General features: G+C 47.1%; 15 pseudogenes; all 15 read left to right on the forward strand.

Moving 5' to 3' along the window:
• Positions 1-99: 99 nt before the first annotated feature.
• On the forward strand, positions 100-218 carry LOC143931831 (5S ribosomal RNA; annotated as a pseudogene).
• A 562-nt stretch (positions 219-780) lies between these two features.
• On the forward strand, positions 781-899 carry LOC143931132 (5S ribosomal RNA; annotated as a pseudogene).
• Positions 900-1,007: 108 nt separating this feature from the next.
• On the forward strand, positions 1,008-1,126 carry LOC143931652 (5S ribosomal RNA; annotated as a pseudogene).
• Positions 1,127-1,579: 453 nt separating this feature from the next.
• Positions 1,580-1,698, forward strand: LOC143931377 (5S ribosomal RNA; annotated as a pseudogene).
• A 109-nt stretch (positions 1,699-1,807) lies between these two features.
• On the forward strand, positions 1,808-1,926 carry LOC143931664 (5S ribosomal RNA; annotated as a pseudogene).
• A 613-nt stretch (positions 1,927-2,539) lies between these two features.
• On the forward strand, positions 2,540-2,658 carry LOC143931489 (5S ribosomal RNA; annotated as a pseudogene).
• Positions 2,659-2,766: 108 nt separating this feature from the next.
• On the forward strand, positions 2,767-2,885 carry LOC143931143 (5S ribosomal RNA; annotated as a pseudogene).
• A 109-nt stretch (positions 2,886-2,994) lies between these two features.
• Positions 2,995-3,113, forward strand: LOC143932313 (5S ribosomal RNA; annotated as a pseudogene).
• A 108-nt stretch (positions 3,114-3,221) lies between these two features.
• LOC143931655 (5S ribosomal RNA) lies at positions 3,222-3,340 on the forward strand (annotated as a pseudogene).
• Positions 3,341-3,448: 108 nt separating this feature from the next.
• LOC143932565 (5S ribosomal RNA) lies at positions 3,449-3,567 on the forward strand (annotated as a pseudogene).
• A 109-nt stretch (positions 3,568-3,676) lies between these two features.
• On the forward strand, positions 3,677-3,795 carry LOC143931374 (5S ribosomal RNA; annotated as a pseudogene).
• A 323-nt stretch (positions 3,796-4,118) lies between these two features.
• On the forward strand, positions 4,119-4,237 carry LOC143932582 (5S ribosomal RNA; annotated as a pseudogene).
• A 109-nt stretch (positions 4,238-4,346) lies between these two features.
• On the forward strand, positions 4,347-4,465 carry LOC143931725 (5S ribosomal RNA; annotated as a pseudogene).
• Positions 4,466-4,774: 309 nt separating this feature from the next.
• LOC143931653 (5S ribosomal RNA) lies at positions 4,775-4,893 on the forward strand (annotated as a pseudogene).
• Positions 4,894-5,456: 563 nt separating this feature from the next.
• Positions 5,457-5,575, forward strand: LOC143931136 (5S ribosomal RNA; annotated as a pseudogene).
• The last annotated feature ends 13,120 nt before the right edge of the window (positions 5,576-18,695 follow it).

An 18,695-nucleotide genomic window follows, 5' to 3' on the forward strand; every position in this document is an offset into this window, starting at 1 on the left:
TATGTTGTTGGTGTTGACGACCTGTTTTATTTTTCTGCTTATTTGCCGAGGTGACCATCTTGGCGTTTGTCAAGAGGGTTAAGAGTGGCAATCAAGATCGCCTACGGCTGCATCACCCTGAATGCGCCCCATTTCATTTTATCTCAGATGCTAAGCAGGGTCGGGCCTGGTTAGTACCTGGATGGGAGACCGCCTGGGAATACCAGGTGCCATAGATCTTTTTTTAATATGTTGTTGGCGTCGATGACCTGTTTTATTTTTCTGCTTGTTTGCTGAGGTGACCATCCTGGCGTTTGTCAAGAGGGTTGAGAGTGGACAGCTAGATCACCTACGGCCACATCACCCTGAATGCGCCTGATCTGGTCTGAATTCGGATGCTAACCAGGGTCGGGCCTGGTTCGTACCTGGATTGGAAGCCGCCTGGGAATACCAGCTCTCATAGGCTTTTTTGTAATATGTTGTTGGCGTCGACGACCTGATTTATTTTTCTGCTTGTTTGCCGAGGTGACCATCTTGGCTTGGTCAAGAGGGTTGAGAGTGGCAAACCAGATCGCCTACGGCTGCATCACCCTGAATGCGCCCCTTTTTGTCTTATCTCAGATGCTAAGCAGGGTCGGGCCTGGTTAGTACCTGGATGGGGGACCACCTGGGAATACCAGGTGCTGCACGCTTCTTTTAAAATATGTTGTTGGCGTTGACGACCTGTTTTATTTTTCTGCTCGTTTGCCGAGGTTACCATCTTGGTGTTTGTCAAGAGGGTTGAGAGTGGCCAGCAAGATTGTCTATGGCCTCATCACCCTGAATGCGCCCGATCTCATCTGATCTCGGATGCGAAGCCGGGTCGGGCCTGGTTAGTAGCTGAATGGGAGAATGCCTGGGAATACCAGGTGCCGTAGGCAATTTTTTAATATGTTGTTGGCGTCGACAACCTGTTTTATTTTTCTGCTTGTTTGCTGAGGTGACCATCTTGGCATTTGTCAAGAGGGTTGAGATTGGCCAGCAAGATTGTCTACGGCCACATCATCCTGAATGCACCCTATCTTGTTAAATCGTGGATGCTAAGCAGGGTCGGGCCTGGTTAGTACCTGGATGGGAGACCGTCTGGGAAAACCCGGTGCCGTAGGGTTTTTCTTAATATGTTGTTTGGCGTCGACGACCTGTTTTATTTTTCTGCTTGTTTGCAAAGGTGACCATCTTGGCGTTTGTCAAGAGGGTTAAGAGTGGCAAACAAAATTGCCTACAGCCAGATCACCCTGAATGTGCCCAGATCTCATCTGATGTTGGATGCTAAGCAGGGTCGGCCCTGGTTAGTACCTGGATGGTAGACTGCCTGGGAATACCAGGTGCCATAGACCTTTTTTTAATATGTTGTTGGCGTCGACGACCTGTCTTATCTCAGATGCTAAGCAGGGTCGGGCCTGGTTAGTACCTGGATGGGGGACCGCCTGGCAATACCAGGTGCTGCACCCTTCTTTTAAAATATGTTGTTGGCGTCGACAACCTGTTTTATTTTTCTGCTCGTTTGCCGAGGTTACCATCTTGGCATTTGTCAAGAGGGTTGAGAGTGGCCAGCAAGATTGCCTGTGGCCACATCACCCTGAATGCACCCTATCTTGCTAAATCTCGGATGCTAAGCAGGGTCGGGCCTGGTTAGTACCTGGATGGGAGACCGTCTGGGAAAACCAGGTGCCGTAGGGATTTTCTACATATGTTGTTTGGCGTCGACGACCTGTTTTATTTTTCTGCTTGTTTGCCAAGGTGACCATCTTGGCATTTGTCAAGAGGGTTAAGAGTGGCCAACAAAATCATCTATGGCCACATCACCCTGAATGCGCCCAATCTGGTCTGATCTCGGTTGCTAAGCAGGGTCGGGCCTGGTTAGTGCCTGGATGGGAGACTGCCTGGGAATACCAGGTGCCACAGGCTTTTTTTAATATGTTGTTGGCGTCAACGACCTGTTTTATTTTTCTGCTTGTTTGCCGAGGTGACCAGCTTGGCGTTTGTCAAGAGGGTTGAGAGTGGCAATCAAGATCGCCTACGGCTGCATCACCCTGAATGCTCCCCATTTTGTTTTATCTCAGATGCTAAGCAGGGTCGGGCCTGGTTAGTACCTGGATGGGAGACTGCCTGGGAATACCAGGTGCCATAGACCTTTTTTTAATATGTTGTTGCCGTCGACGACCTGTCTTATCTCAGATGCTAAGCAGGGTCGGGCCTGGTTAGTACCTGGATGGGGGACCGCCTGGGAATACCAGGTGCTGCATGCTTCTTTTAAAATATGTTGTTGGCGTCGACGACCTGTTTTATTTTTCTGCTCGTTTGCCGAGGTTACCATCTTGGCATTTGTCAATAGGGTTGAGAGTGGCCAGCAAGATTGTCTATGGCCTCATCACCCTGACCGTCTGGGAAAACCAGGTGCCGTAGGGTATTTCTTAATATGTTGTTTGGCGTCGACGACCTGTTTTATTTTTCTGCTTGTTTGCTGAAAAGGTGACCATCTTGGCGTTTGTCAAGAGGGTTGAGAGTGGCCAGCAAAATCGCCCATGGCCACATCACCCTGAATGTGCCCGATCTCATCTGATGTTGGATGCTAAGTAGGGTCGGGCCTGGTTAGTACCTGGATGGGAGACTGCCTGGAAATACCAGGTGCCACAGGCTTTTTTTTAATATGTTGTTGACGTCAACGACCTGTTTTATTTTTCTGCTTGTTTGCCGAGGTGACCATCTTGGCGTTTGTCAAGAGGGTTGAGATTAGCCAGCAAGATTGCCTACGGCCACATCACCCTGAATGCACCCTATCTCGTTAAATCTCGGATGCTAAGCAGAGTTGGGCCTGGTTAGTACCTGGATGCGAGACCGTCTGGGAAAACCAGGTGCCGTAGGGTTTTTCTTAATATGTTGTTTGGCGTCGACGACCTGTTTTATTTTTCTGCTTGTTTGCCAAGGTGACCATCTTGGCGTTTGTCAAGAGGGTTGAGAGTGGCCAGCAAAATTGCCTACGGCCACATCACCCTGAATGTGCCCGATCTCATCTGATGTTGGATGCTAAGCAGGGTCGGGCCTGGTTAGTACCTGGATGGGAGACTGCCTGGGAATACCAGGTGCCACAGGCTTTTTTTTAATATGTTGTTGGCGTCAACGACCTGTTTTATTTTTCTGCTTGTTTGCCGAGGTGACCATCTTGGCGTTTGTCAAGAGGGTTGAGAGTGGCAATCAAGATCGCCTACGGCTGCATCACCCTGAATGCGCCCCATTTTGTTTTATCTCAGATGCTAAGCAGGGTCGGGCCTGGTTAGTACCTGGATGGGAGACCGCTTGGGAATACCAGGTGCTGTAGGCTTTTTTTTAATATGTTGTTGGAGTCGACGACCTGTTTTATTTTTCTGCTTGTTTGGCACGGTGACCATCTTGGCATTTGTCAAGAGGGTTGACAGTGGCTAGCAAGATCACTTATGGTCACATCACCCTGAATGCGCCCAATCTCGTCTGATTTTGGATGCTAAGCAGGGTCGGGCCTGGTTAGTACCTGGATGGGGGACCGCCTGGGAATACCAGGTGCTGCACACTTCTTTTAAAATATGTTGTTGGCGTCGACGACCTGTTTTATTTTTCTGCTCGTTTGCCGAGGTTACCATCTTGGCATTTGTCAATAGGGTTGAGAGTGGCCAGCAAGACTGTCTATGGCCTCATCACCCTGAATGCGCCCGATCTCATCTGATCTCAGATGCTAAGCCGGGTCGGGCCTGGTTAGTAGCTGGATGGGAGAACTCCTGGGATTACCAGGTGCCGTAGGCAATTTTTTAATATGTTGTTGGCATCGACGACCTGTTTTATTTTTCTGCTTGTTTGCTGAGGTGACCATCTTGGCATTTGTCAAGAGGGTTGAGATTGGCCAGCAAGATTGCCTACGGCCACATCACCCTGAATGCACCTTATCTTGTTAAAACTCGGATGCTAAGCAGGGTCGAGCCTGGATGGGAGACCGTCTGGGAAAACCAGGTGTCATAGGGTATTTCTTAATATGTTGTTTGGTGTCGACGACCTGTTTTTTTTCTGCTTGTTTGCTGAGGTGACCATCTTGGCGTTTGTCAAGAGGGTTGAGATTGGCCAGCAAGATTGCCTACGGCCACATCACCCTGAATGCACCCTATCTCGTTAAATCTCGGATGCTAAGCAGGGTCGGGCCTGGTTAGTACCTGGATGCGAGACCGTCTGGGAAAACCAGGTGCTGTAGGGTTTTTCTTAATATGTTGTTTGGCGTCGACGACCTGTTTTATTTTTCTGCTTGTGTGCCAAGGTGACCATCTTGGCGTTTGTCAAGAGGGTTGAGAGTGGCCAGCAAAATCGCCCATGGCCACATCACCCTGAATGTGCCCGATCTCATCTGATGTTGGATGCTAAGCAGGGTCAGGCCTGGTTAGTACCTGGATGGGAGACTGCCTGGAAATACCAGGTGCCACAGGCTTTTTTTTAATATGTTGTTGACGTCAACGACCTGTTTTATTTTTCTGCTTGTTTGCCTGAGGTGACCATCTTGGCGTTTGTCAAGAGGGATGAGAGTGGCAAGCAAGATTGCTTACGGCCACATCACCTTGAATGCGCCCAATCTCGTCTGATCTCGGATGCTAAGCAGGGTAGGGCCTGGGAATACCAGGTGCCGTAGGCTTTTTTGTAATATGTTGTTGGCGTTGACGACCTGTTTTATTTTTCTGCTTGTTTGCCGAGGTGACCATCTTGGCGTTTGTCAAGAGGGTTAAGAGTGGCAAACAAGATCGCCTACGGCTGCATCACCCTGAATGCGCCCCATTTAGTTTTATCTCAGATGCTAAGCAGGGTCGGGCCTGGTTAGTACCTGGATGGGAGACCGCCTGGGAATACCAGGTGCTGTAGGCTTTTTTTTAATATGTTGTTGGGGTCGACGACCTGTTTTATTTTTCTGCTTGTTTGGCACGGTGACCATGTTGGCGTTTGTCAAGAGGGTTGACAGTGGCTAGCAAGATCACTCATGATCACATCACCCTGAATGTGCCCAATCTCGTCTGATTTCGGATGCTAAGCAGGGTCGGGCCTGGTTAGTACCTGGATTGGAGACCGCCTGGAAAAACCAGGTGCCGTTGGCTTTTATTTAATATGTTGTTGGCGTCGACGACCTGTTTTATTTTTCTGCTTGTTTGCCGAAGTGACCATCTTGGCATTTGTCAAGAGGGTTAAGAGTGGCTAACAAAATCGTCTATGGCCACATCACGCTAAATGCGCCCAATCTCATCTGATCATGGATGCTAAGCAGGGTCGGTCCTGGATGGGAGACCGCCTGGGAATACCAGGTGCCATAGACCTTTTTTTAATATGTTGTTGGCGTCGATGACCTGTTATATTTTTTGTTATATTTTTCTGCTTGTTTGCTGAGGTGACCATCTTGGCGTTTGTCAAGAGGGTTGAGAGTGGACAGCTAGATCACCTACAGCCACATCACCCTGAATGCGCCTGATCTAGTCTGAATTCGGATGCTAAGCAGGGTCGGGCCTGGTTAGTAGCTGGATAGGAGACCGCCTGGGAATACCAGGTGCCGTAGGAAATTTTTTAATATGTTGTTGGCGTCGACGACCTGTTTTATTTTTCTGCATGTTTGACGAGGTGACCACCTTGGCGTTTGTCAAGAGGGTTGAGAGTGGCCAAAGAGATCGTCTACGTCCACATCACCCTGAATGCACCCGATCGCGTCTGATTTCGGATACTAAGCAAGGTCTGGCTTGGTTAGTACCTAGATGGGAGACTGCCTGGGATTACCAGGTGCCATAGGCTTTTTTTAATGTTGTTGGCGTCGACGACCTGTTTATTTTTCTGCATGCTTGCCAAGGTGACCATCTTGGCATTTGTCAAGAAGGTTAAGAATGGCCAAAGAGATTGCCTACAGCCACATCACCCTAAATGCTCCCGATCTCGTCTGATCTCAGATGCGAAGCAGGGTCGTGCCTGGTTATTCTGGGGATTGTAAGGAGGGGGATACTGCTTAGAGTTCTTAAGATCTCCCCCGGGCAGATTCCTGGTCACAAATCTTCCCAGGTGTGTAGAGAAATCCGAGACCCTGTTGGAGTCAGAGTTGGAAATCCAGAATTTAGTGTGCCGGGTCCCAGCAGACAAAATAGGAGAGAGGTTTTACTCCCACATCTTCGTAGTACGGAAACCCTTAGGGAAGTTCAAACTTATCTTGAACCTAAAGCTCTAGATCCAGTCTGGTTTACGGAAGATTCCACATGAATTAAATTTTCTTGGTCAGAGCATTACTTACCTCCAAATTGCTACATGGCATTTATAGACCTCAGAGATGCTATCTTCATATCCTAATTGCAGAGGGGTTTCAGTAATTTCTCTGGCAGTATGAGTCAGGGAAGAAACGGTCCACTTGCAGTTTCAGGCTCTTCCTGTCATGAAAATCGCATGAAGACCAGGTCTTCTGGTTTACGATCGCAGGCGTCACCGCGGGTGAACTGTTCACCTGCTGCAAGATGGTGACCACGGATGCAAGATGCAGGAGCTGGGGTTCACACCTGGTGCCTCTGCTAACACAGGGTGCCTGGAAGGGAGAGCAACTCCAAAGGTTGTCGAACAGAATGGAACTGAAGACTGTGTCTTTAGCACTCCTGGCCTTCCAGGGGTAACACGGAGGCCACCACATACAGCTGCGGTCGGACAACTCCTCAGTGGTGGCATATATAAACAAACAAGGCAGAACTAGGAGCGGAGCCCTTCTATCCCTGGCATCAGAAATCCTGAGCCCGGCCAAACACAATGCACTGTCCCTCTCCACGGTTCATTTAAAAGGGGAGAAACAGTCGCAGACTTCCTCAGCAGGAGTACACTGAAGGAGAGCGATTGGGTCCTGAACCAGGAGGTCTTCAAGCTGATAACCAGGAGATGAGCACCACCACACATGGATCTTTTTGCCTCAAAGGGAACTGCAAAAACTCTGCTATTCTCACAAAACAGGTTGGAAGGCACTCTGGGTGGATGCACTAGTGAAGGAATTGGCATTTCTCCAGGTGCTATAAAGTTTCTCGCAGGGTCTGATACTTTGTCCCCAGGTGGAGTGGTGCAACCTTGTGGCCTGGTTACTGAGGAGTTGCTAAACTCCAAAGGTTTTTCAGAGAGGTTAGTTTCCACTCTGCTCGGTAGGAGGAAAAAGGAGACATGCCTGCTATACTGGAAGACCTGGAGGCTCTTTTAACCTCCTCGCGCCCGCCCTATAGCCGAATTACGGCCGTAGAGCAGGCGCGTTCGTTTGGGCGGTCGTCCCTGGACGGCCTGATGTTTACTTCCGCAATGCGCGCCGCCGCGGGCGCGCATCGCGGAAGTTCTGTGTTCGCCGTGTCCCCCGGGGACAGGCAAACACAGATCGCTGTAAACGGCCAATCACAGCGGCCGTTTACAGCGTGATCGGCGTGTCCAATGGGAGATGATCTCATATGTAAACATATGAGATCATCTCGCAGCGCCGCTCTCCTTCCTCGCACAGACAGTGCGAGAGGGGAGAGATGAACGGCTGCAGCGGCAGCCGTTCTGATTCCGGAAAAAAAAAAAATTTAAAAAATGAAATAAAAAGTGCCATCCGCCCCCAGCAGTGCCATCCGCCCCCAGCAGTGCCATCCGCCCCCAGCAGTGCTATCTGCCCCAGTGCCATCCACCCCAGTGCTACCTGCCCCCAGTGCCATCCACCCCAGTGCTACCTGCCCCCAGTGCCATCCACCCCAGTGCTACCTGCCCCTAGTGCCATCCACCCCAGTGCTACCTGCCCCTAGTGCCATCCACCCCAGTGCTACCTGCCCCCAGTGCCATCCACCCCAGTGCTACCTGCCCCCAGTGCCATCCACCCCAGTGCTACCTGCCCCCAGTGCCATCCACCCCAGTGCCACCTGCCGTCAGTGCCACCTGCCGTCAGTGCCACCTGCCGTCAGTGCCACCTGCCGTCAGTGCCACATAGTGCCATCTGTCATCAGTGCCACGTATCAGTGCCATTTGTCATCAGTGCCACCTGTCAGTGTCACGTGCCATCTGTTGTCAGTGTCACGTGTCATCAATGCCACTTATCAGTGCCATCTGTCATCAGTGTCACGCGTCATCGGTGGCATGTATTAGTGCCATCTGTCATCGGTGGCACATATTAGTGCCACGTATTAGTGCCATCTGTCATCGGTGCCACGTTTCAGTGCCACGTGTCATCAGTGCCACGTATTAGTGCCACGTGTCATCAGTGCCACGTATAAGTGCCACGCGTCATCAGTGCCACATATTAGTGCCATCTGTCATCAGTGCCACATATTAGTGCCATCTGTCATCAGTGCCACCTGTCATCATTGCCACGTATCAGTGCCATCTGTCATCAGTGTCACGTGTCATTGTCCTGGTGCTTCAAAAGTGTAATAAATAGTCAACAAGTTAGATGTGTAACTTATGTTCCTAGAACACATGATGGCGCTACCTGCATGTTGGGCCTCTCTATGTGGCCAGGCTGTGAAAAAGTCCCACACATGTGGTATTGTAATACTCAGGAGGAGTAGCAGAATTTTTTGGGGGGTGTCATTTGTGGTATACACATGCCACGTGAGAGAAATAACCTATTACAATGACAATTTTGTGGAGAAAAAAAAAAAATGAAAAATCTTAATTTTGCAAAGAATTGTGGGAAAAAAATGACAACATCAAAAAGCTCACTATACCTCTTACTAAATACCTTGGAATGTCTACTTTCCAAAAAGGGGTCATTTGGGGGGTATTTGTACTTTCCTGACTTGTTTGGGTCACAAGAAGCGAGATAGGCCACCAGTACATCAGATGTGATCAATTTTGTGCGATTCGCACCACAGCTTGTAGACTCTCTAACTTTCACAAAGACCAAATAATATCCACTAATTTGGGTTATTTTTACCAAAGACATGTAGCAGTATAAATTGTGACCAAAATTTATGAAGAAAAATTAATAATTTGCATAATTCTGTCACAGAAACAAAGAAATATGCGTTTTTTTTCAAAATTTTCGGTCTTTTTTCATTTATAGCGCAAAAAATAAAAACCCCAGAGGTGATCAAATACCACCAAAAGAAAGCTCTATTTGTGGGAAAAAAAGGACAAAAAATTCATTTGGGTACAGTGTTGCATGACTGAGTAATTGTCATTCAAAGTGTGAGAGCACCGAAAGCTGAAAATTGGTCTGGGCAGGAAGGTGTTTAAGTGCCCTGTAAGCAAGTGGTTAATGACTGGTGTACAGAAAGCTCCTTCAAAGTACCATTGCACTATTGGAGTTGATGCAGTGCTGGGCAGATGAGGGTTTAGCCCTAAGCACTTTGAAAAGCCAGGTGTTGGCCCTCAGTGCATTTTTGGAAAAAGCACTGGCCTCCAATCCTTGGGTGGTTAGGTTCCTTAAGGCGCTGGGTAGGCAGTGGGACCTGTCTTTAGTTTTGCAAGACCTAGTGGGGCTGTCAGGTCACCTGAGAACAGGTGACAGATGCACTCCATAGGAGTCGGAAGTGCACCGCTAGGTAGTGGATCTTAGGACTGACTGCTGCAGATTGTACCCAGGGAGATTCAGGACACAGGTCTACTGGATCACTAACACAGATCCCAGTAGGAGCTAGAGCATAGATTCCCCAGGGTGCGGAGTCTAAGAGCCAGCAGGTGTTCACCAGAGCCTCCAGTGGTGAGGATGGACTTCGCTGCAGTCTGGCTCCAGGTCGCGGCCCCTAGGGTCTCACAGCACACGCTCACAGTAGACTACAGGAGAAGGAAGCAGCAGGCTGGAACAACAAGAATAGTAAGGGGATAAGGCAGAGGTCAGGGCAACTAGCAAACAGGAACAACAGAGTACACGCCAAAGGTTCAGGGTCACAGGCAGACAGGAATGGTCAGGGACATGCCAAAAGCTCAAGGTGACAAGCAGACAGGAATCGTTGAGAACACTCCAAGGTCGGTAACAAGAGAAAAACGAAGAGCATATGGCAAGCAGGAAACAGGAAGCCAAACACACAATGAATACACAATGGTTGATCAGCACTGCACAGGTTAATATAGGGTTCCCTGATAGGGCCTGGGGTGGAGCAATGCTTAGAGGAGAGGTTATAAAAACCACCAGATGGACGTGGCTGGCCTCTTAGTCAGAACACATGGAGGGGAGGTAAGAAAACAGAGGAAGATCACTGCATAACCATGACAGGGGGGTTCCCTTTTGAACCTCTAGAAGGATGTTCCGTAAAATGGCTAACTCTTAAAATGGCCCTTTTAGTAGCAATAACGACCGCCAGGAGGGTCAGCAAGCTGGAAGCTTTGTCAATTAGACCCCCCATTTTTTGTTTTTCCATATCAAATAGTCTTCAAGACTGATTCGGCCTTTTTGCCAAAAGTGGCTTCAAGGTTCCACAGAAGCCAAGAAATAGTTTTGCCCACGTTTTGTGCTAACCTCTCAGGAGATGGGATTTTTTAAGTTCAACATGTTGGATGTAAAGAGATGCATCCTTCAATACTTAGAGGAAATAAAACCTGTCAAGAAAACTGATTCCTTATTTTATTTTCGGGGGCAAGGAAAGGTTATGAGGACTCCAGACATTACTATAGCTAGGTGGCCTAGGTTAGCCATTGGCCAAGCATACACTTTAGCGTGCTAGGAGGTTCCCGAAGGCATCAAGGCACACTCCACTAGAGATATGGTGGCTTCACAAGTGGAAAGGGCTGGAGCTACACCAGAGCAACGTGATCCAGTTTTACCACCTTTGTAACATTACAAGGTGGACCCGGTGTCTGTAAAAGAGCAGTCCTTTGGTTGAAAGGTCTTGCAAGCTAACAGTGAGTGCTTGTTTATCCTCAAGGTGGCTGTCCTAAAAGACGCAGAGGGAAAACCAAAGTTGGGCTTACTGGTAACCTTTTTTCCTGCAGTCTTTCAGGACAGCACTGGTTACCCACCCGGATGTATAGGTTTCTTGGGGGGCCTCAACACAGGAACGGCAGAACCATTTTATTTTTTGTTATGTTCTTGTGTGTCCCCAGCTGGCCGGAGTTGCTCTTGAAAATCTGAAGGGCTGGCAGACTAAGTGAATTTTTAAGATGAATGTGAATAAGAAACTCGAGCGCTAATATGAATATTAACAAAAAACAAGATTCAGATATTTTGATGTGCTCTTGTATCACAAATAGGATAGATTTAATAGTGCGCTACAACCTATAAAACCATTCCACAGTGATAAGATTTTAAAGAGACATCCACATCGAATTATTTGTCCATATGTCTAATTACCACAAAAATACTGTAATAAAAACTGTAGTAAAAAAAGCCTTAGACCGTGATCATAAAAAATCTATAAAAATGGAAAGATGAAATAATGAAAGAAGTGCAGACCAAGTCACCACCACCTCAGTGTGAACTGCCTGCTCACCCTCCAGAAGTTTTCAGACACTAAGGTCCTTATATAATAGTCAGCCTGTGTGTGTTTTGAACCTTGGACACAGTTCAAATGGTTTTGCTTGATGTTTCCAAAAGCAATCCAGCCTTTCCAGGTTAAGTTGATTCTCAAAACAATTGAACATATAATCTTTGCACAAGATTGCTTATACGCGGATTGCCTCCTCTTAATAAAAAATAAACACTCACATTTGCCTCAATGTATAACGCATATTGAACGATCAGCGTAAGAACGTAGCTTTTCTCCTCACTGCACATCCAGCGTGTTCAGCGAAAACAAACACTGAGGGCGCGTACACACGCGCGGACTGTTGGCCCAACCTTGTCCGCTGAACAGTGTTTGGGCGGACAGTCCGCTCGTGTGTGGGGCTTCAGCGGACAGTTTCAGCGGACAGTTGGACGAACAAGGTCTTACGGAAATTCCGAAAAACTGTCCGCTGAAACAAGGTTTCAGCGGACTGTTCGCTCGTGTGTAGGCTTGTTCGGCCAACTAAGTCTCGCGCATGCTCAGAAAGGATTTTCACGCCGAAAGCTATAATGCAGTGTATAGGACGTCGTATTTTTCGTCCCGTCATACGTGCCGTTCACGTCATCGCGCACGGTTTCAGCAAACTGTTCGTCCGTCGTGTGTGGCCATGTCCGTCCATGCTAAGTTTGAGCGGACTGTTCGCTCAAACTGTTGGACGGACAAAGTTGGGCCAACAGTCCGCGCGTGTGTACGCGGCCTGAGAGGTGACGTCACGGCTTCTCCTGATGTGCTGCGTAACTTTGTTTTTTTGTAATTCATAAACTTTTTTCCAGTGAGTTCAAATTTGAGTTATAATCTTTTTTGATAATTATTGGAGGGCTGGATGCACACAATCTGTTTTTTATTCTCAGACTAGTAATGCATTATGGCTTGTTGGTGCATTCCTCAACTGACCCATTAAATTGTCCTTTGAGACTTTTAGGAAATGGCGAGCCATAGCTAAATGAGCAGTTCCTTCTGGCCAGTAAATATCTGGGTAATTGAAATCCCCCATTAACACATTGCCCTGTCTCGCCGCCATTTCTAACTGATAGGTCAGACTCCTCCTCATCCTTCAGGTTAGGTGGCCTGTAGCATATGCCCACTATTGCTTTACATTAGTTTCTTCCTTTCGTAACTACAGCTACAAGGATTCCACCTCCTCCCTTGTTCCATTAGTTGTCCCTAACAATTACTTGCAAATCCTTCTCGGTGTACAGACATACCCCTCCCCCTTTCCTACCTTCCCTGTCTCTGCAATCTAGGGAATACCCCTGAACGGTTGCCAGCCAGTTGTGTGAGCTGCAAAACCAAGTTTATTACCTTTAAAATCCCCTGCCTAAATATGCAGCTCCATTTCTTCAATTTTATTAGCTAGACTTCTAGCATTTGTGTACCTGCTCATTCATTTTGTTCGGTCGCATTTTTCCTTGTTATGAGGATGCAATTGGGATTTTCCAACTTGCTTAACTTGTGTTTTAGGTATTTTTGTTGCCCAACCACTAATGCCCCCAATAGTACCTACCGAATAGTGCCTCCCTCCCTGCCAACACCTTGTTTAAAGTCCCTGTAACTTTCTGGCCAACTTCTCTCCCAACAGCTGCACCCCTCCCCCATTTTATATGCAGTGCGTCCCTCCTAAAGAGCTGGTAACTGAGTGAAGTCAGCCCAGTAACCCAAACTCCTCCTTACCCTACACCAGTTCCTCAGCCACTTTCCCTAATCTGCTGCTGCCTCTTGTATGGCTCAAGGTAAAGGCAGTATTTCTGAGAATGCCACCTTGGCAGTCTTTATCTTCAATATAACTCCTAAATCCCTGAAATAGTTTTTTAGGGCACCCCACCTATCTCTAACTTTGTCTTTGTTACCTTCGTGTACCATGCTAGGGGAGTCCTCACTAACCCCACCCAACAATCTGTCCATCCGATCCGCGATATGCCAAACCCAAGCACCCGCTAAACATACTGTTCATTGATCATTGTCTTTGTGACAGATTTCCTTATCTGTCCTTCTAATAATTGAATACCCTACCACCAGAATCTCTCTCCTTCCCCCTTGGGCCTGCCCCTGTCCTCACTGGAGTTGTTGTTTACCTTAAAGCTAGGGGAGTCACTCTGCTCCAGCAGTAACAGTCTTTGACTGGCTTCCCCAACATCACGCAACAGGGCATACTTTTTGGGATGTGCCAATTCAGGACTGCCTTCCCTAACTTTTCCATCTACCCTGCCTTACGCCCACCCAACTTCTCTGCTCTTGTGCCTGCAAACCTGTGCCTCCAGCCACCTCTGTGCTGGCTCCTGCCAGCACCTGATGGGTACGGTCCAAACCTTTTCAGGTTGGTGATGCTGGGCAGTGTTGCCAGATGCTCCCATAGATTCAGGACCTGGGCTTCCAAAGAAGCAACCTGCTCAGTTAATGCAGCAGTATTCCCTACCGCCCAGCGCGTCCCCCCGATGTGCCCTCCCGCCCAGCGTGTCGCCCCGACGTTTTACCATGGTGTTTCCTTTAATAATCCTAGTACACTGTAATTCTGAATGAAGGTCTGGTTTAGATATTAAAGGGGAACCTGACTCTTTATTTTTGTGGCAGAGTTTCCCTTTAATCTTTATAATCATAGCAGATATTAAAGAGCAAGTAAACCCTGATGAGTTTACTTTCTCTTTCATTCCCTGCAAAGGCAAAGCATAATGGACTACTATGCATCGCATAGTAGTCCATTATGTGTCACTTACCTGACACAGGAGCCAGCGATGTCACCGATGTCCCTTGTAGTCCGGCGCATCCATCTTCTCGTGGGGTCTTGCTGCTCCGCCGCTGTCATTCGTCGAAGCCGCGATGACGACACGCGCGGTATCTTCGTCGTTGACGGTGCCGCGCTCAGTGCACCTGCGCGCCGCTGTCTACGGCGCATACACCGTGCACAGCGGTGCCTGTTTTTCGACAAATATCTCCTAAACCGTGTAGGTTTAGGAGATATTTCTTGGACCTACAGGTAAGCCTTAATCTAGGCTTACCTGTAGGTCAAAGTGTGTTGTAAGGGTTTACAACCACTTTAATCCTAGATGAAGGTCTTGTATGTATATTAAGGAGGAACCCCACACTTTATTTTTGCATTAGGATATTGGGCTGCATTCACACATAGGGATTTGGAATTGTGGGCAGAATTGGCATGATACTGCCCCAGTTTCCAAATTGTGTGGAAAAATGCACATTGCATGTTTGAGTGCCATTTTTTCCTAATAAAACATGATGCAAATTTGCTGCCATTGTTGACAAAAACGTGCGGCAATTGTGAAAAACAAGCACACATGGGTCAGCCCATTCAAGTGAAAACAAGTGAATGGGCTGCCCTATATGCGACACAGAAAAGTATATGAGTGGTGCTAAAAATATTTTGAGCTTGTTCCTGCTACACAAAGCCTGAACGGGGCCCTAGATGCAAGGGATCATTGCTATACTAGAATCATTGCAGCTTTAGGGCTTGCTTACATAAGTGGATGTGGGCAGTAAAGCCTTGTGGTTATTAGTTTTACCTCCCCTAACCACACTCCCCTTTAGCTGACGAGGGAGGGGCTAGGGTGTGCACATGGCACTGCTGCGATACTTTGCTTCATAGCTGTGGTGGGGACTATACCTCCTGTTGTGATTGATGGGCACTACCCTTCACTGAACACATGCACCATTCTAGTAAATAGAGCCAGGCTGCATCTGCGCATAATGTGCATGTTTGCAGTGCAGTGGTCTTTCGTTTTAGGTGGTTAAAACAGGTGATGACCACCTGTCAAATGCTATCTGAAGATAAATCCGAATGCCCATCACTCTTTAGATAGCAAAGCATGTGTACATGAGCCCAAAAAAATCCTTTATCCTTGGTTAAACCTGTCTTGCAGCCTGCTAAAGGATATTGGTACACTGCAAAACTACAAAGGGAGCTCCGTTATTATGAAGGAGCTTCCTTCATATGTAAGTGAATCAGTTTAGAGTGCTGAGCTCTAGGAGGAGGGGGGCAGGACTCTCCTCAGGGGCATTGCTAGGTGTCAAAAAGACCAGGGGCTTCAGCCCAAAGGCCGATAGTGGCACCGCGGGGGGACCCGGGGTGGTCGTGTCGCAGGTGTGTTTGGCAGAGAGATAGGGTTGTATGGCGGGGGTAAGCTAACTTGCTGGTTGCTGCCTGGCTTACTAGTGCTGCCCATCAATGATGCATCAATGTATGACTCACCTACCTGACACACACTGACCTCACCTACCTGAAATACATACACTGACGGACAGTACAGACATACATACACTGACCTCACCTTACCAGCTACCTGACATACATACACTACACTGACCTGGCTAACTGACATACACTGAGCTCACCTACGATGAGTATTATATATACCTATGTTTAAGTCAGTATTAATCATATGCAGGGAGCAAAAATAGAATATATGCATGGGCATTGCGCACACATATTCCCTTTGTGCAATGCACACACCTAAACACATTGGAAGAAGAGTAAACTTAGACTCAATTAAAAAAATATGCATACAAAATTTCTTAATAAGTTGTATTTTTATTATACTTAAAACAAAGTCATCAACATCCAATATATGGGTGGGAGAGAGTCACGCTATGTCTCCTCTAATATTAAAAAACACAACTAGAAACATACAGTAGACTATCCCCTCCCACAGAATTAGGTATATTAAATTATAATATCCAACACTGTGCATGAAAGTTTACCCAGGTATTGAAGCCCACCATATATTCTAAGGCCCCTTTCACACGGGACGGATCAGTAATAATTCGCTCACTCAGCGGGGACCGCTCCGTTGTCCCCGCTGAGCCGGCGGTGGACAAGGCGGTCTCCGCACACTGTGCAGGGACCGCCCTGTCAGCTCTCCGCTCTCCTCTATGGGGATCGGATGAGCACGGACCGTCTGTCCGTGTTCATCCGATCCGCTCTGCAGACGGATAGAAAAATAGTATTTTCCTCCGTCTGCAGAAACGGACAGTAGCGGAGGCGAACGATATCGGGTGTCTGCGGATGTTCATCCGCAGACACCCGCTATCCCATAGGGGTGAATGTATGCCCGTATTTCATCTGCAAACGGATGGATGAAATACGGACATATCGTCCGCATGTGTGAAAGGGGCCTAAAAAGTCTGAGAGTAAATCCCCTCTTGTGTGCTCACACTGCTAGATCGTACTATATCAGGCCATTACAAAATCCACAAAGGTAAGCAAAGGACAAATAATAATAGAAATAATAATACATAAAATATAAGAAATTAACCACATCAATACCAGACACTTAAACACCTTCCTGCCCAGACCAATTTTGAGCTTTCTGCGCTGTTGCAATTTCAATGACAATTGCGTGGTCATGCTACACTGTACCCAAATGAAATTTTTTTCATTTTTCCCCCACAAATAGAGCTTTCTTTTGGTTGTATTTGATCACCTCTGCGGTTTTTATTTTTTGCTAAACAAATAAAATAAGACAGAAAGATTTGTAAATTTTTTTTTTGGTTTCAGTTTCAAAACTTTATAAATAAGTACGCTTTCTCCTTCACTGATGGGCACTGGTGGGGCGGCACTGATGGGCACTGATAAGGCAGCACTAATGAGGTGGTACCAATGAAGTGGCACTGATGAGGTGGCATTGATGGGCACTGATATGTGGCACTGATAGGTGGCACTGATGGGTGACACAGATGGACACTGATAGGTGGCACAAATTGGCACGGATTGGCATGGATAGGTGGCACGGATTGGCATGGATAGGTGGCACGGATGGGCATGGATAGGTGGCAGTAATGGGCATGGATGGGCACTGATAGGTGGCACGGATGGGCACTGATAGGCGGCATTATATTGTACTGATGGATGCCAATCAGTGCCAAACAATAATGCATGCCAATCGACGCTCTCCTCTATCTCCCAGATGCGTCCTCGACATTGGAAATGGCCCTTAATCTCAGACGAATTTGGCTCCTTCTCGGGGGTACACATCAACTGGGATAAGTCTTTACTGTTCCCCTGTTCCCCTTTGAAAAAGTTACGTGGTGTAACGCAACGCGTCAGGGAAGGAATTGGGTGTCGCACATACCACTTCCGGTTACGGCCGAAACCGGAAGTCCGCGTCAGCTGTACGTTCCACTGTGTATTCCCATGTAAGTGTGGATTTGTTCTTTATATTAAAGTTATACATAGTTACTACACATGAAAGCCCTTCGTTTTTCTTCCATTGCATATTTATTGGATACTCTGGAGAAATTGGGAGAATATACACTATGTATATGAGTCACAGGGAAACACTAACAGCGATAGAACAGTGAAACTGGATGAACAAGGAGCCAGCAGCTTATCTGTTTATACACACAGCCTATTGTGCCAGCTATTGGAGGTGAGAGGCTGGGGGAAATAGGTGGTGCACTGAATAGGCACTGAAGTTTGCAGTGGAGTGGCACTATTGGAAATCACTTTTTGCATGGACTTTTGTCTTTTGTTTTTGGAAAAGGTTTTTTCAGCTTTATGTGCATGTTTTTTGTGGACTACCACTTGAAATATTGATTTATTTACACAGAATCACTGGATTGATACCTAAAAATATTTATTAATTATTTATATTTTTTTCACTATCTATTTTGTATTTTATGTATTTGGAATATCTATGCAGATTTAATATTTTATTTTTTATTTTTTGTGGTTTTGTATGCTGCATTCATTTCATCAGCACAGCACCTGAGTTGCACTATATTTATTTGAATTACACTAAATTTATCTAGTTATTATTTATTTTATATACACTTTTAGGTAGCGCTGCATTTATTTATATCATTTTTACTGATTCATTTGGTGTTGAGATCACCGACTTTGTGCTGGCTGCTTCCTATGCTAATTTTTACTCATTTATTTTTACCCATTTAGTCGTTCTATTTAATCATTAGGGAGCGCACTAATATTTCATATATACTGTTCCCCCTGTCACCCGCTCCCCTCGTTGTATCTACCCGTACCTCTCTACGGACTGTAGATAAATTTCGCTACCTAGGAATAGAGGTTCAGAGTAGGGATGACCGAACGGTTCGCCCGGCGGTCCGTTCGCGGCGCATTTCGGCTGTTCGCGGTCCGCCCGATCGGCGGACTATTGCTGCTGTTCGCCCGGCGGACTTGCGTGTTTACTGTGTAAAAGAACTTTGACCTATGATGACACATCCATCATGTGGTACAGGACAGCCAATTGAGACTTTACA

The sequence above is a fragment of the Lithobates pipiens genome, unplaced genomic scaffold (assembly GCF_037356315.1).
Source record: "Lithobates pipiens isolate NorthernLeopardFrog02 unplaced genomic scaffold, aLitPip1_a1.2 Scaffold_25, whole genome shotgun sequence".
Taxonomy (NCBI): Eukaryota; Metazoa; Chordata; class Amphibia; order Anura; family Ranidae; genus Lithobates; species Lithobates pipiens.